Source organism: Rhinolophus ferrumequinum, chromosome 7 (genome assembly GCF_004115265.2).
Source record: "Rhinolophus ferrumequinum isolate MPI-CBG mRhiFer1 chromosome 7, mRhiFer1_v1.p, whole genome shotgun sequence".
NCBI lineage: Eukaryota > Metazoa > Chordata > Mammalia > Chiroptera > Rhinolophidae > Rhinolophus > Rhinolophus ferrumequinum.
The window spans coordinates 92,416,578-92,431,003 of NC_046290.1; positions in this window are offsets into that span (position 1 = coordinate 92,416,578).

Below are 14,426 nucleotides of genomic sequence, written 5' to 3' on the forward strand. Positions count from 1 at the left end.
GGGATCCTGCCAGAGCCTCTTTCAGCTCCAGGTTGGGTCACTTGCCAGTAGCAACTGTCGGGCATCAAGCCTCTGCCCTCCAGGCCCGGCCTTCAGGCTTTGTATTAGTTTCTTACAGCTGCTATATCAAATGACCACAAACTTAGTGGCTAAAAACAACACAGATTGATTATCTTACAGTTCTGGAGGTTACTAATCTGGAGGTTACTATTCTCCCTGGGCTAAATTCAAGGTGTTTGCAGGGTGGTGTTCTTTCTGGAGGCTCTAGGGGGGAATCTGTTTCCTTACCTTTTTCAGCTTCTGGAAGGCTGCCTGCATTCCACGCCTGCTCATGACCTCCTTCCAGCCTACCATCTCAATCTCTTCGGATTCTTCTGCCTCCTCTTCCATCCTCTAAAGCTTCTTGTGATTATGTTAGGCCCCCAGGGATAATCCAGGATGATCTCCCCATCTCAAGGTCCTTAATTTAATTACATCTGCACAATCCCTTTAGCCAGGTAAAGTAACATATTCACCAGCTCCATGGATTAGGACGTGGCCATCTTTGCGGGGGGAGGGCTTGTTCTGCCTCCCACAGGCCCTAAACCTGGGTCCTGGCTCCCAGCCAAGGAGGGAGGCAGACACTTAGCTCCAAATTCCATCAGCTCTTGGCAGTAATAGCTTTGTCTCCACTTATTAGGGAGCTCTCTGAGACCCACTGTGGTATTGGAGAGATGGGGGCTGGAGGAACATAAGGAATGAAAATGCTTAAGAATTCAGGGTGAGGCAGGGATGCTCTAGCTACCCCACAGTCCCCAGATCTGAATGCAGGATACTCAGATTCTGCTTAACCGGTGGTCACAGCCACTCCAGCCACACCAACATTTGAGTGTTCCCCTCCATTGTCCTAAGAAATATCACAGCTTCCCACCCTTAAGAGTCCCCTTTCACATCTAAACAAAGTGGTTTCATTGACGCTCTCTCATTTGACCCTCTTAGCAGCCCTGTAAAAAGCATCCCTTTTTACAGATAGGGAAAACTGAGGCTTGGAGAGGGGAAATTACTTGTCCAAGTTTGCCCAGTGGACCCAGGACTAGAACCTAAGGTTTTTGACGCCCATTAATACTGGTCACCAACATGTCCAGTTCTTCCCCTTCCTGGCACCTGGTAGCTATGCACTTCCCTGTCCTCGTGACCCAAGCATCCCCCTAGGACATGCTTTGACCAATGAAATATGAGTAGAAGTATCCCCCCCGGGCAGAAGTCTTCAAGGATTCGAGCGCAATCTGCCAAGTTCCCTTCCTTCAAGGTAACCAGAGACGTTCCAGGTGGTGGAGACTCCGTCAACTAGTGTCCCTGAGGACCACCTGGAGCAAAGCCTTCATTGACTCAAGATGGACATAGAGAGTGAGTGAGAAATAAATCTTCGTTGTTGTACTGAGATTGGGGGTTGTCTATCAGAGCAGCCTAACCTAGCCCATCGGACTAAGACTGTCCTGTGGGGTTGCCTGAAACCTGTTTTCCAGCCAGTTAGTAAGACTGGTTCTGTTCACTGTTTTATTCAGCACATGTGGTGTTCCAGGTGTGAGGGCCCAGTGGGGGTGGGAACACACAGATAATAAGACAGGGCGTTTGCTCTTGAGGAACGCAGACTAGTCCAATGCCGACTCGAGTGTCCTGTACTCTCCTGAAACTCAACCTGTTCCACTCAGATGTGGGTTTCCCTGTTTAGTAAGTAGTACTACCAACCACTAACTTAAGCTAGAAACCTGGGTGTTATCTCCAACAATCACTACACCCCCCTATAAAAAACCCCTAATCAATCACTAAATCCTATTGATTCCATCTCCCAAACCGCGCTGAATTTGTCCACTTCTCTCCACCCCCACATTTCTTACCATTGCGTCTTCAGTGTCTTCCTGGTTCCCGACCCCTTCCCCACATCACAAGAACAGTGAACTGTTTACGAATTTGAGGCTGCCTCTCCCCTGCTCAAACCCCTTCCATGGCTCCCCAGTGCTCTTCTCTTCCTCAACTCCTTACTTCAGTTTTCCAGGGCCTGCACAGTCTGGCTCTGCCTGTGTTTTCAGCATCATTCCTCACCACTCGCTGCCAGGATCTAGCCAGGCTGAACTACTTTCAATTCCTCTAATGTCTGGGCTCTCTTCCCACCAAGCCTCTGCACATGCTGTTCTCTCTGCCTGGAATACGCGTCACCCACTCCCCTCCTTCCCCTCAGTCAACTCTTATTTAGCCTCCCGTCTCAGCTTTCCTCTTCTCCAGAAGGCCTTCACTGACACCACCCCCTCGCAGTCTGGACTAGGAGCCCGCACTGCACCCTCTCCCTCCCCCAGTGACACCACTCACTCCTGCATCTCAGCAGACTGCTAATGTGGCTGTACCCTCCGCTAGCCCAGGAGGCCTTGGAGGGTGGGGTCTGGGTCTGTTGCGCCTACCTTTGTGCATAGGATCTCACACACAGTAGGTGCTCAGATAAAATTTGTCAAGTAAATGCGGGGCATGTGCAGATATTTCTGGAGCACCTGTGTGCTAGACCCAGCACTGTGCTGGGCTCTAAGGCTGCAGAGTAAGAAGAGATGTAGACCAGGTTCTGGTTTGTAAAGCACAGAGATTACCTTCAAGAGAAGATCGATGATAAGCCATTGAACAAATCAGTAGCCAAGAGAATGTGAGCTAGTGACTAGGGCTATAAAGAACATAAAGCAGGCTGTTGTGGTAGACATTGAGTGGTCAGTGAAGGCCTCTGGGGAGGTGGGGAGTGAGTTGGGCCTCAGTAGTGAGAGGGAGCTGGCCATGAACGTTGGGCCATTCCAGGTCCGCCAGCGGGGATTTAGCTGGGCCTGCAGAAGGACCAGTGAGAAGGGCATCGTGATTGGGGCAAAGAGGGACATGTTGACATGAATCAGAGAATCTGGGAAGGGCCAGACCACTCAGAGCTTTCTAGGCCATGGGGAGGAGTTTTATCTAAGGGCAATGAGAAGCCACCAGAAAATGGGTGATATAGGCGCTCCAGGTGTCAGCCTCGTGAATATCTCCCACCTCGTTCAACTTCCTGAGAGCACCTTGCCTCTTAAGATTTAATGAAAAGGAGCCAGCCAGGTATCTCTAGTTAAAGTAGGAAACCCAGCATCCCTACCAAAAACCTCAGGAATTCTTAGTTTGGATTCTGCTAAGTACCCCTGAGTTTTGCTGATTTCTTAATCTCCCATCTGCTTTTGCTTCCTCTGTGACTCTCCTTTTCCCTGGTTACTGACTAAGCCTTTAATCCCAAAGTTCCACCAGTGCCATGCTGTGCACATAGCACACCTGGCTGATGATTTGGAGCAAGAGCCAAACCCTGAAAATTTAAAATTAGATACTGTTTTTAAAAAGCCCTTGTCCACACACACACACACTCAATTTTCACTGATTAGCCCTAATGGTCTGTTCCAATGTGAGGACCTTCTCTCTCCTATTACTTCCTTTCTTCTCCTCCTTTGTTTGCAAGCCATCAGACTCCCACATTTTTTGCTCATTGCTTTTAAAAAAAATAATAACTTTCTTGAGCTATAATTCACATACTATGAAGTTCACTTCTTTAAAGTATACAATTCATTAGTTTCTAGTATATTCGCAGGGTTGTGCAACCACCACCACCATCTTAATCCCAGAACCATTGCCCAAAAAAACCCCTCACACCCACTAGCAGTCACTCCCCATTCCCGCTTCCCTCAGCCCCTGGCAATCACTAATCTACTTTCTATGGATTTGCCTATTCTAGACATTTATAGACATGGAATCATGCAATATGTGGCCTTTGTGTCTAGTTTCTTGCACTTAGCATAATGTTTTCAAGGTTCATCTGGGTTGTAGCATGTACTTCATTCCTTTTAATGGTGAAATAATATTCCTTTGTAAGGACTTAACAAATTGTGTTTATCCATTCATCTGTTGATGGACACGGGCTGTTTCCACCTTTTGGATATTATGAATAATGGTGCTAGAACATTCATGTATACATGTCTGTTTAAGAACCTGTTTTCAATTCTCGGTTATATACCTCAGAGTGGAATTGCTGGGTCATATGGTAATTCTGTGTAATGTTTTGAGGAACCGCCAAACTGTTTACCACAGTGGTTGTGCTATTTTACATTCCCACCTGCAAAGCACAAGGGTTCCAATTCTCTACATCTTTGCTAACTCGTTATTCCCCCACTTGTACCACCCCCCTTTTTTATTTTAGCCATCCTAGTGGGTGTGAAGTGTCATCTCCTGGTTTGGGTTTGCATTTCCCTAATGACTAATTATATTATGCTTTCTTGTGGTTATTGGGTATTTGCATATCTTCCTTGGAGAGATATCTATTCCAGTCCTTTGCCCATTTTTCCATTGGGTTCTTTCTCATTTCTTATGCAAAACTGCCTCCCTATCTTGTCTATTACCTAGCCTCCAGGACAGCTTTCCAAAGTTGTCCTTTTTGTTTTGCTAGTCAAAGCTGGCTCTCCTAATTGGAATTCTGCGGCCACCTATGAAACTTTAGTCATTTTGTTTCCCCTCCCCATTTGTGTACACTGTCTCATTTCACTGTCACAACCTGAGGTGGAGGTAAAATCGTTCTCCGATTTTACACGAGAATTGAAAGATGGCCAGGATCACACAGCTAGCTAACTAGGGAACGGGATTCGCACCCTGAACGGACAAACTCCAAAAAGCCCACGCTCTTCCGCTCTTCCTACCAACTAGTACTATCTTGTCTCTTGACCGCCAGGGAGGTGTTTGTCCTATCTCCAGTGTACGGGAGGGAAACCCAGGGCACAAGGCGTCAGTTTCCCTGGGTCACACAGAAAGCTTGAGAACTGGGTCTAGGGACTCCCACGTGGGCCGACAAATCCTCCGTTCAGCCCCACCGGCTCAGTGGCCAGGAGCGGCCGGCGCGGCTCAGCCCTTCCGGCCCAGTTGGGTCACGCCTTCCTGCTGAGTCACGGCCGTGGTGCCAGGCTGGGCGGCTCCGGCAGGGAAGGGAAGTAGGAGTGGGAGTAGGAGCCCACTAGGCGTGGAAACCGAAGCCGTGGCTCCGCGTCAGCCCCCTGATTGGAGAGCCTGGGACCGGCACAGCCAATCACAGCAAGCAGGTGGGGAGGGACCAAAGGCAAAGGAGGCGCCCTCTCTTCCTCTCGAACCAACCCCTCCGGGACGCACCCCTGGGAGCTTTTGGTAGCGTCCAGGGCTCCGCTGCTGGGGGGGCGGGGCTGATCGCACCTCGGGCTCGGAGCCCTGGTGCCGGCTACGTATGCGAGGACCGGAAGGAAGAGTCCAGAAGGGCCCCCAAGAGCCTGGGGTGAAGGCGACATTTTCTAGACTGAGCGATCTTTCGCAGCTGACAAAGAGCTTTTGATCTACCCATTCAGCGCGGGCTGGGTTCTTTACTGTTGTTTTCAAAGGGGATTAACCTACGTAGAGAGAGGCCTGTTAAAATTTTAAGGCCAGTTTTCAATAAAAGTGGAATTGAAAGGGCCAGGCTGGGACATTCAGACATGCTACTAGAATTAGAGTTTAACCAGCTGCATAGAGGTACCCCAGCAAAGGCAAGGGGGTTCGGTCACAGTGAAGGTGTGGCCAATGTGAGGACACAGACACACACACTCGTACACTCACACACCCACACCCTCTGCTGCTGGTGTCTTGATGGGTTTGTTTAATCTTACTCTCAAAGACTTCCAGTCTTTCTTCCTTTCCAGCTCACTCAGCTACTCAGGAAGTATTTGAGCCCCTTCTTGTGCCAGGCAGGGTTCCTGAATAGGCAGATCACAGGGCAAACAACGTCCCTGCTCTTCTAGAATTTACAGTCTGGCAGGAGACAGACCAATGGTTACATCAAAGCCTGTCAGAGTTGTGATGAGAAAGAACGGTGCTAAGTCAGGGGCAGGGTGCGGTTATCCTTAGTCTAGGGAGAGGGTCCTCGGAAAGCTTTTGAAAGAAAATAACTTTTAAGGAGAAGAATGGAACACTGTCCTTATTGGAGGAATAGAACAAGAATCAGATGGCTTGAACAGAGGTTCAAGGAAGATGGTGGGTTGAGATGGTAGGAGAGCCTTGTCGGCTCATTAAAGATTACTGACATCCTGAGAGTACTATGAAACTAACTAGAGGGTTTTAAGCAGAGGAGAGTCATAATATCTGAATTTTTAAAAGACTCTGGTCATCCTGTGGAGAAGAGATAGATACTAGTAGGAGAATAAGATGGAAGCAGGGAAACCAGTTTGGAGACTACTGTAATAATGCATGGGGAGATGATGGTTTAGACTCTAGTGGAAGTGGCAGAGACGGTGAGCAGAGGATGAATTGTTGACCTGTCCAAAGGGGGCTCTAATGCTTCAGGAGACTTAGAGTGGCACTCTCTCCCTGGGGCCCCATTTGTTTATTTGTTCATTTATTCTCTTATTCATTCAATAAATATTTGAGCACACCACTCTGAGACTATGCCTCGTCTCCCAGGGAGAGGGGCTGCTGCCTGACCCAGTCTTGGGGTGGAAGGGAAGGGGTGATGTCTGCACAGGGGTTGGTGCTGACATCACCGTGACCCCACAATTGCACAGTACTTGGACATTGATGTGGGGGTTCCTGTGCATTCCAACTCTCACCAGGGCTTTGCCAGCCAGCCAGAGGTTATTCCTACTTGGCAGATGGAGAAACTGATGCTCAGAGAACGGAATGATCTGCCCAAAGTAACCCACCCTGAGCTAGAGGCCGATCTGGAACTTGGATATGTGAGCCCCCACTGGCTTCTCTTCTCACTTCAGTCTGGCTGCCCACATTTGGGTTGTTTCAGACTCAGAGAGCCACTCCACCACTGTCAGGCAGGAAGAAAAGCTGCAGACAGAGGGGCGCCTGCGCCCTGCCTCTCTGGGTGCAGCTCTGGCCTTGAGATTGCTGTATTATTAGCAACAGCCTATGGCTATGCAGAGCTGTACAGCCTCCAGCTTGCCAGGGGACTGTGTGTGCAATATCTCGTTTGCTCCATCTGGCCACATCAGGAAGGGAAAATTATTATCCCCACTTTACAACTGAAAAAAACTGAGGCTTAAAGACACAAACTGTTACGCATCTATTGAACTCCATTGAGGTTTAAAGACACACAATTAATACGTATCCATTGAACTCTGATTCCCTGCTGCTGTGCTGGGCTCGATAGGATGCAGAGATGGATGAGATCTGGGCTCTGCCCCAAAGAGGAGACAACCTATAGAGAGATAATGCATACACATTCCTAGCTCTTGTATAAGACTTCCGTGTATGGGGCTTCGGAGAAGTGTTGTGGGCGTAGAGGCAGAAGAAGTCACTCCTAATAGAAACTGTGGGAAGCTTTCTGGAAGAGGGCCTTGAAGGCCATGGAATTGGGTAAGCCAAGAGAGGGTGCCGTGTCCCCTCTATGTCCTCGCCTCGCATCCTGGGCTTGCCTTCTCATCACATCATTACTTGTCTCACCTACCAGATTTTATACACCTTGTAGGCACTCAACATTTGAATGAATGAGGGGGCAAATGAATGGCAGACAGGCAGGATGAAGCCCGTTTGCAGGTGGCCTTGGGGATCAGGGGGGGTCTCTTCCAGCCCAGCTGGAGGGCTACCATCTGGGGCAGATCCTGTGGATGCTTAGGACAGAGCGATGAAACATAGCCTTTCTTCCTTGTGACAGGGCTTGACACCCAGCATAAGGGTTCAGTGCTGGGGTTTGGGGGTGAGGGGAGGTGGATAGGAGCCCTTAGTTGGTAGGATCTTTATCAATTGCGCAGCCTTGGGAGCTGGGGTCACAGCTTACTCTCATGTCTCACCACCTCAGCCCAAACTTCTTGGCCATATTTTTGGAATTATCCCCCAAAGGCGCTGGGAACAGAAGGCATCTGTTACCTACAAGTTCTTGTTGGCTCTAAAGGACACGCTTAATGTCCCCAGGCTATCCAGGTCCCTGCCTCTGTGGAGCAAATGGAAATGTCAGGATCACTGAGGGTTGGGTGGTTGTTCTCACTTTACAGATGGGAATGAAGACTGCAGGGAGCTCAGTGGCTGCCAAACCTCACGGCAGTGAGAGGCAGAGCAGGGGTCCATCTTCCAAAGCAGCCCCCTTCTCTGACTTCCTGCTGCCCTGAGGAAGTCCTCAGGAGGCACTCCTCAGTCTGCTTGTGGGCAAACAGGGTCACCTGGCTGGACTTTTTGCAGCAGATTGTGCAAATGGAAGAGATGGCCCAGCTGCCTTGCCTGGTGGCCTCTGCCTTCCCAGAGCAACCATCCATCTTGCACTGATTGGGTCCAGCCCAGAAGCTTCCGGGAGGAGCCATGGCGCCTGGCCAACCTGCTTAGCACTTTCTCTCCCTGTCTCTGTCTCAGGCAGTCTGTCTTCCTGTTTGTCTCTCTGTTGGATTTCGATTTCTCTCTCTCTCTCTCTCTCTCTCTCTCTCTCTCTCTCTCTCTCTCTCTCTCTCTCTCTCCCTTCCTCTCTCCTTCCCTCCCTCCTTCCCGGGTCTGTGTTTCTGCCACTGTGTGTCTGTCATTACCCTTTTTTCATCTCTGGGGTTTTGTTTCTTTGTTCAGGGGGTCTGCCTCAGGGTCTCCTCCCTGGCCATTCCCCTGCTCCAGGAGTAACTCCAGGACATCCAGTCCCTCAGGAATCTCGGTTGCCCCCCCTCTGCCTGGTGCCTGTCCTCAGTCACCAACGTGATCCAGTGGATGAAAACATGACAAAGCAGGGGAATACCGTAGTCACGCTCTAATTTGTTCAAGCCCTTGGCTTCCTCTTTCTTCGTTCTGAAGCTCTAATTGTCCCCATCTCACAGAGGTGGAAGTGCTGGCCCAGAGCTCACAGTTAGGGGAGCAAGATGTGAGGGTGGCAGAGCCTCTGTGCCAGGCAGAACTGAAGGGTATAAGGGTCCAAGCCACTAGCTGCCCTGCTGGCTGGGCACACTGCTCTTTCCAAACACCTTGGTTACAAACCCCCTACCTTGGGGCTTAGGCCTTGCAGCTCAGTGCTCTGCCCTTTGCCTGTATAGCCCGTTCCTTGTGACATTCCTGAGGCCTTTGGTCCCTGGTTGCAGTTTGTCTCCTTCCCCAGGCCCTGCCTCACCCTGGGGGATTCCAGCAACCACAAGGCACAGCATCTCCCACCAGAGCCTCTCAGGGGAGCCTCCTCGAACCTGGGCCTCAGCCCTAGCCCATGTCCACTCCCAGAATTTTCTGTGGGTCTTGGAGGGCCTCCCAGAATGGCGACCCCTCACTCCTGATCCTCTGGCACTCCCACTTCCCTGCTCCCCTCTACTTGTTCTGTGTCCCTGCGGCCTCCAGCCCCTGACTCCTTTCTGGCCTCTATTTTCCCCACCTCCTCTGATCCTTGGCCAATCTTTGCATTCATTCCTTTGATATACTGGGCTCCCTGTACTCCAGTCTCTTGGCCGCAGCTGACCCCGGCCTGCTCTGGGTGATCTGACCTCCACCTTCTCAGCTCCCGGCCCACACTGCAGAGGGTTGCTGGAGAAAACCGCAGGGCTGTGCAGGAGGGGACCTGTGCATGTGGCCTCCAGTCCCAGCTGGCCCTCGAATTGCTGGCCTTTCCCCAGCTCGCTTCCCGACCCTCCTCAGAGGCTCCCTCAAACCTTCAGCCTGTTCCCAGCCTCTTCCCCTCCTCCTCCCCGTGACTCAGCAGATGACTTAGCTTCTCCTCAGAGAAAGAACTTCCCAGGAACCTCCCTCCTTTCCACGCAGAAGTCCAGCCCACCCACCTTCCATCCCAGTGGACTCCTGACCTCCCCACCTCAGTTCCTCCACCTGTGCCTTCCACCCCCATCATCCAGGCCTTTCTTTCTCAGCAACATCAGCTTCTCCCTCCTTCATCCGAGCATTGAACTACCAATGCGAACAGTCATTTCCAAATCCTAATTTGTTGCCTCTCTACCTTCTGCCATCCTGAACCACTGTAGTTGGGCTCCACCAAGGTCACTAGAGATGCCCTAACTCGTGAAATGACCTCCTTTTCTGTCCTTGCATGAGTTCTCTGGAGGCATTAGTCACCATGGAGGACCATGAGGGCCGATGGCCACATCCTTCTGTGATCCTTGTGTCACATGGACTCCTGGGCTTCTCAATGCTCCATGCAGGCTCCTGAGCCCATCTGCACTGGCCACTCCCATACTTCACCCATGCTCACTCAGGCCCATGGGTCTATTCCCACTGAGAATTCATATTTCTATGTCCAGACCTAACCCGGGTATCTCACTTGGATATATATATCCTTCCATACTCATTACTTCCCAAACGGAACACATCATCTTTCCCTGAAACGCGCTCTGTCTAGTAGAATGGGACCATCCCTGACCATCCGCCTTCCCGGTCGTCGTGCTGGTCATCTCCCTCCTCCAACAGCCACCTTCACCACCTCTCACGGGGGCTGTTACAGGAACCCCCCAAATGATCTCCCTTCCTCTGGTCTCCCATCCAATCGACCAGCTGCTCTAGCTGCCAGAGTGACTGTTCCAAAATGAAAATCTGACCCCCTCTCCCTTGCTTAAAATCACTCCTGACTGAGGAATCTAAAAGGATAGTATCTGGTCCATTTTGAGATTCCCAACCTTGGTGCCTCTCGGGACCCATTTATTTATCCTCTCCTCTCTTGCCCCTAGAATCCAGAAATCCACGTGATGTCATAGATAGCCAGGAAACCTCCATGATGTCATTGTGAGACATCCTGATCTGCACAGGATAGCTGGAGTTCAGATCATTTCAGCGGAGCCAAGAACATGTAAAGGCTGTTGTATTAACCCAAGCGGCTTATTTTGAGCTGATGGATCACTGGTTCCTCATTTTGCAAGGGAGGTATGGAGATCCAGAGAAGAAAAGTAATTTGTTTAAGGTTATTCAGCAAGTCATTGGTAGAGCCAGGTCTCCAGGGTTCTGTTTGCTGTCCCAGACCCCTGAATCCAGCAAGGACAGCCACAGCCTTGGGCAGTATACTTGGAAACTGATGTCCCTCCAACTCAGGGGGGCCTTGGTTTTGACTTGTTCCTCTAGAGACCACACTACTTCCCACTCTCATGAGTGAGCAGGTCACTCACCTCCTCCCTCTGTCCCCATTCCCCCGCTTTATCTGCATCCTTCCACAGGAGAGGTTAGAAATAAACCCAACTGTGGGTAGGGAGTCAGGTCTGTGTTCACTGGTTCCGAAAAGGGGCCAACAAAAAAGAAGAAATTCTCTCCACTGAAGTGGTGCTTCTAGATGGTGGGATGAGGAACAGGAGATACGTGACCCAGCCCCTCTGCTTCCTAGCTGTGTGACACGGACAGGTTACTTAACCTCTCTGTGCCTTGAATTCCTCATCTGAAGTGTGGTTTCTCTATTGTCTATGGGGGCATGGGGCAAACACATTTGCTCTCCGGTTTTTTCTCACTGATTGGCCTTTCCTTGCTATCTGAGTGTTAGAAACCGAGATGAGGACTTAGGAGGAGGAGGACAGAACATTGATTATAGGCCCCCAGATAGCCCTGAGGCAGGCAGCTGGCCCAGCCGAGGTTGCGGGTGGCTGTCCTGGGGTTGGAGGCCAAACCTCCACTTGTCATGAAGTGCTCTTACGCCTTGCGTAACCCTCTGGACACATATTTCTCAAGTGGAGCAGGGGTCGAGAGCTCAGTAATGCATGTCCTGGCCATCCATCTCTTTTGCCATCTCTCCATTCCCATGATGTACCAGGTATTATGGAGGGAGCTCATGCTCAAACCTAGTCTCTGCTCCTGGGGAAACGGTCCTGTGTGGAGACAAAAGGGCTTCACGTGTTCCAGCCTCAAATGGAAAAGGCTGTTGGGGAGAAGGGTTTTCCTTTCGCTTGTAACATCAGAAGGTAGAATGAGGAACAGTAGGAGGGAGGGTCCGGGAACATGACTGCTGTCCCACGGAAGAAGGGAGACCTCAGGAAATGGTACTTGATTGTGGCTGGAGGTGTGCTAGCAAAGGCTGCCACCCAGGAGTTGGGGTGCTGCAAAAGGGATTCCTCTACCAGACAAACAAGAGTCCTTCTGCCATCCCTTCCAACTGCCAACCCCAAACTCCAGGAAGACGGGGAGGAAATTTGGCTGGCTCTGAAACCTAGAAGACAGCGCAGGGTGATGCTCCTGAGTCATCTTGATTTGCTCAAGGCTTGGCGTGGAGGGGGTGCCTTTTGCTCTGCCTGCTCCCAGGCTCGGGGCAAGGAGTTGGTGCTGAATGTCTGTGCCTACCTCCCATCCACGGATGCAGCCTGGGCTCCTGTCTGCCTGCTGTGTCAGCATCAGCGTTCCTATTACATGACCAAATGGGATTTGTACTCTGGAAGCATTAGTGCTGGGCTGACTCGGCAGAATGGCCAATACAGGAAAATGCCAGTTCCCTCACCTCTTTCAGCCAGCTCTCGTAACGGCCTCCACTTCTTCAGGTAACCCAGCCTGGCCTCTTTCAGAGTTTCCAGGGCCTTTTCAGGTTACCCTGGTGGAAGAATCCCCCAGAGAGCTTTGAAAACATACAGGTTCCCAGACCCATTGCTGGAGATTCTGACTCTGCATGTTAGACCTGCGACTCTGTATTCTAGTGAAGCTTCCCCCAGGTTTTGGGGACTGTGATTCACCACCAGGTTGAAAACTACTGCTCAGCATCACCTCTGGTTGGCTGGTCTGGCCCTGCTTTTGTAACTGGTCCTTGACCGCTGATTCCTTTCCCACCCTCTCCAGACTCAGCTCATGCCATCACTGGACAGTTCCAGCTGATGGAGAAATTGCTTCCTTGACATGAACTGCAACTGCGGGGCTCTCTGCAGCTTGGAGTCCTCTAAAAACAAAAAGCACCTGCTTCATTCTGTGTGATTGGCAGGCTGCCACCATCCCCATTACTGTGGGACTCCCATGAGTCATTTGCCCTCTGTTGGAGCTCCAAGCATCAAAACCCTGGCTTCAGACCCCTCTACCAAGTCAAGGAATGTATGTATGTCATAGTCCAATTCAGAGGGCAGGGTGGAGATTTGTGGGGAACCCAAGATCCAGACTGGTGAAGCACTTGGCCCAAGTTCACACGGCTGAGTTTGAGGAGAAAATTCTAGCCCAGGCTCCTCTGCCCTAGAACACCGGTCTCTTGAGAATGGGGACAGTTTATCTCTTTGTTTGAGACAGTGGCCCATTTTTTTATGGTGACAGACATTCTCTTGATGTGCTAAATTTTGAAGTTGGCTCTTTTTAGGGGAAGGCAAAACTTAAAATGTAAAGATGTAATAGACTTTGGAATCTCTCCCTCTTTCCAGCCCAATCAGTTTTAGGGGATCTGAGAGTCAGGCCTTAGATTTAGGGAAGCTAGTTGGTGAGGGGTGGTCAGCCCCAGGTACTCAGAACAGAACATTTCTGTGGGTCATCAGTCCCATGTCAACAGGCTCTTCAAAATCCACTGTCTGGGGGCCGGCCCGGTGGCTCAGGCGGTTAGAGCTCCATGCTCCTAACTCCAAAGGCTGCTGGTTCGATTCCCACATGGGCCAGTGGGCTCTCAACCACAAGGTTGCCGGTTCAACTCCTCGAGTCCCGCAAGGGATGGTGGGCTCTGCCCCCTGCAACTAAGATTGAACACGGCATCTTGAGCTGAGCTGCCTCCCGGATGGCTCAGTTGGTTGGAGCGCGTCCTCTCAACCACAAGGTTGCCAGTTCGATTCCTCGACTCCTGCAAGGGATGGTGGGCAGTGACCCCTGCAATTAGAATCGGCAACCGGACCTGGAGCTGAGCTGCGCCTCCACAACTAAGATTGAAAAAAAGGAAACTTGACTTGGAAAAAAAGGCCTGGAAGGACACACTGTTCCCCAATAAAGTCCTGTTCCCCTTCCCCAATAAAATCTTTAAAAAAAAAAAAAAAAAGAAAAAAAACACTTGAACATTAAAAAAAAAAAAAAAAATCCACTGTCTGGATCCTCTTCGAGACATCGTTTCTGGCTGTGGCCCTGTTTGCTCCTGGGATTGTCTACAGTTCTGCCTTCTTGAGTTTTTGCTGCAACTTGGCCATGACCACTAGTTTCGGGCAAAACCTTTCAAGTCTTCCTCAGGAGGTAAGACCAGCTTCGAGGTCGATCTTTTCTCGAAGCAGTGTCTCTTTCACTGAATAAAACTTCCCTGAACACTTGCTCCGTGCCAGGTTCAGAGTTCAGAAGTGACTCAGATGGATCTTTGTCTTTGAGGAATTGTTCGTAAAACCCCGGGGCAAGACAGACTCATACTATGCAAGTGTAGTAAGGAGGTCTAGACCCTATGCTAGAAGTATGGAGCATGGAGTTATGGGGGGCACTGAGGGGAAACAGTCCAACACATAGGGTCTGATCTGAAGGATGAGGAGGTGGAAGTTGACTGGGGGTGGGAGTAGAAGGAGTTCCCACAGAAGGAACAGCTTTTGAAAAGGCCCAGAGTT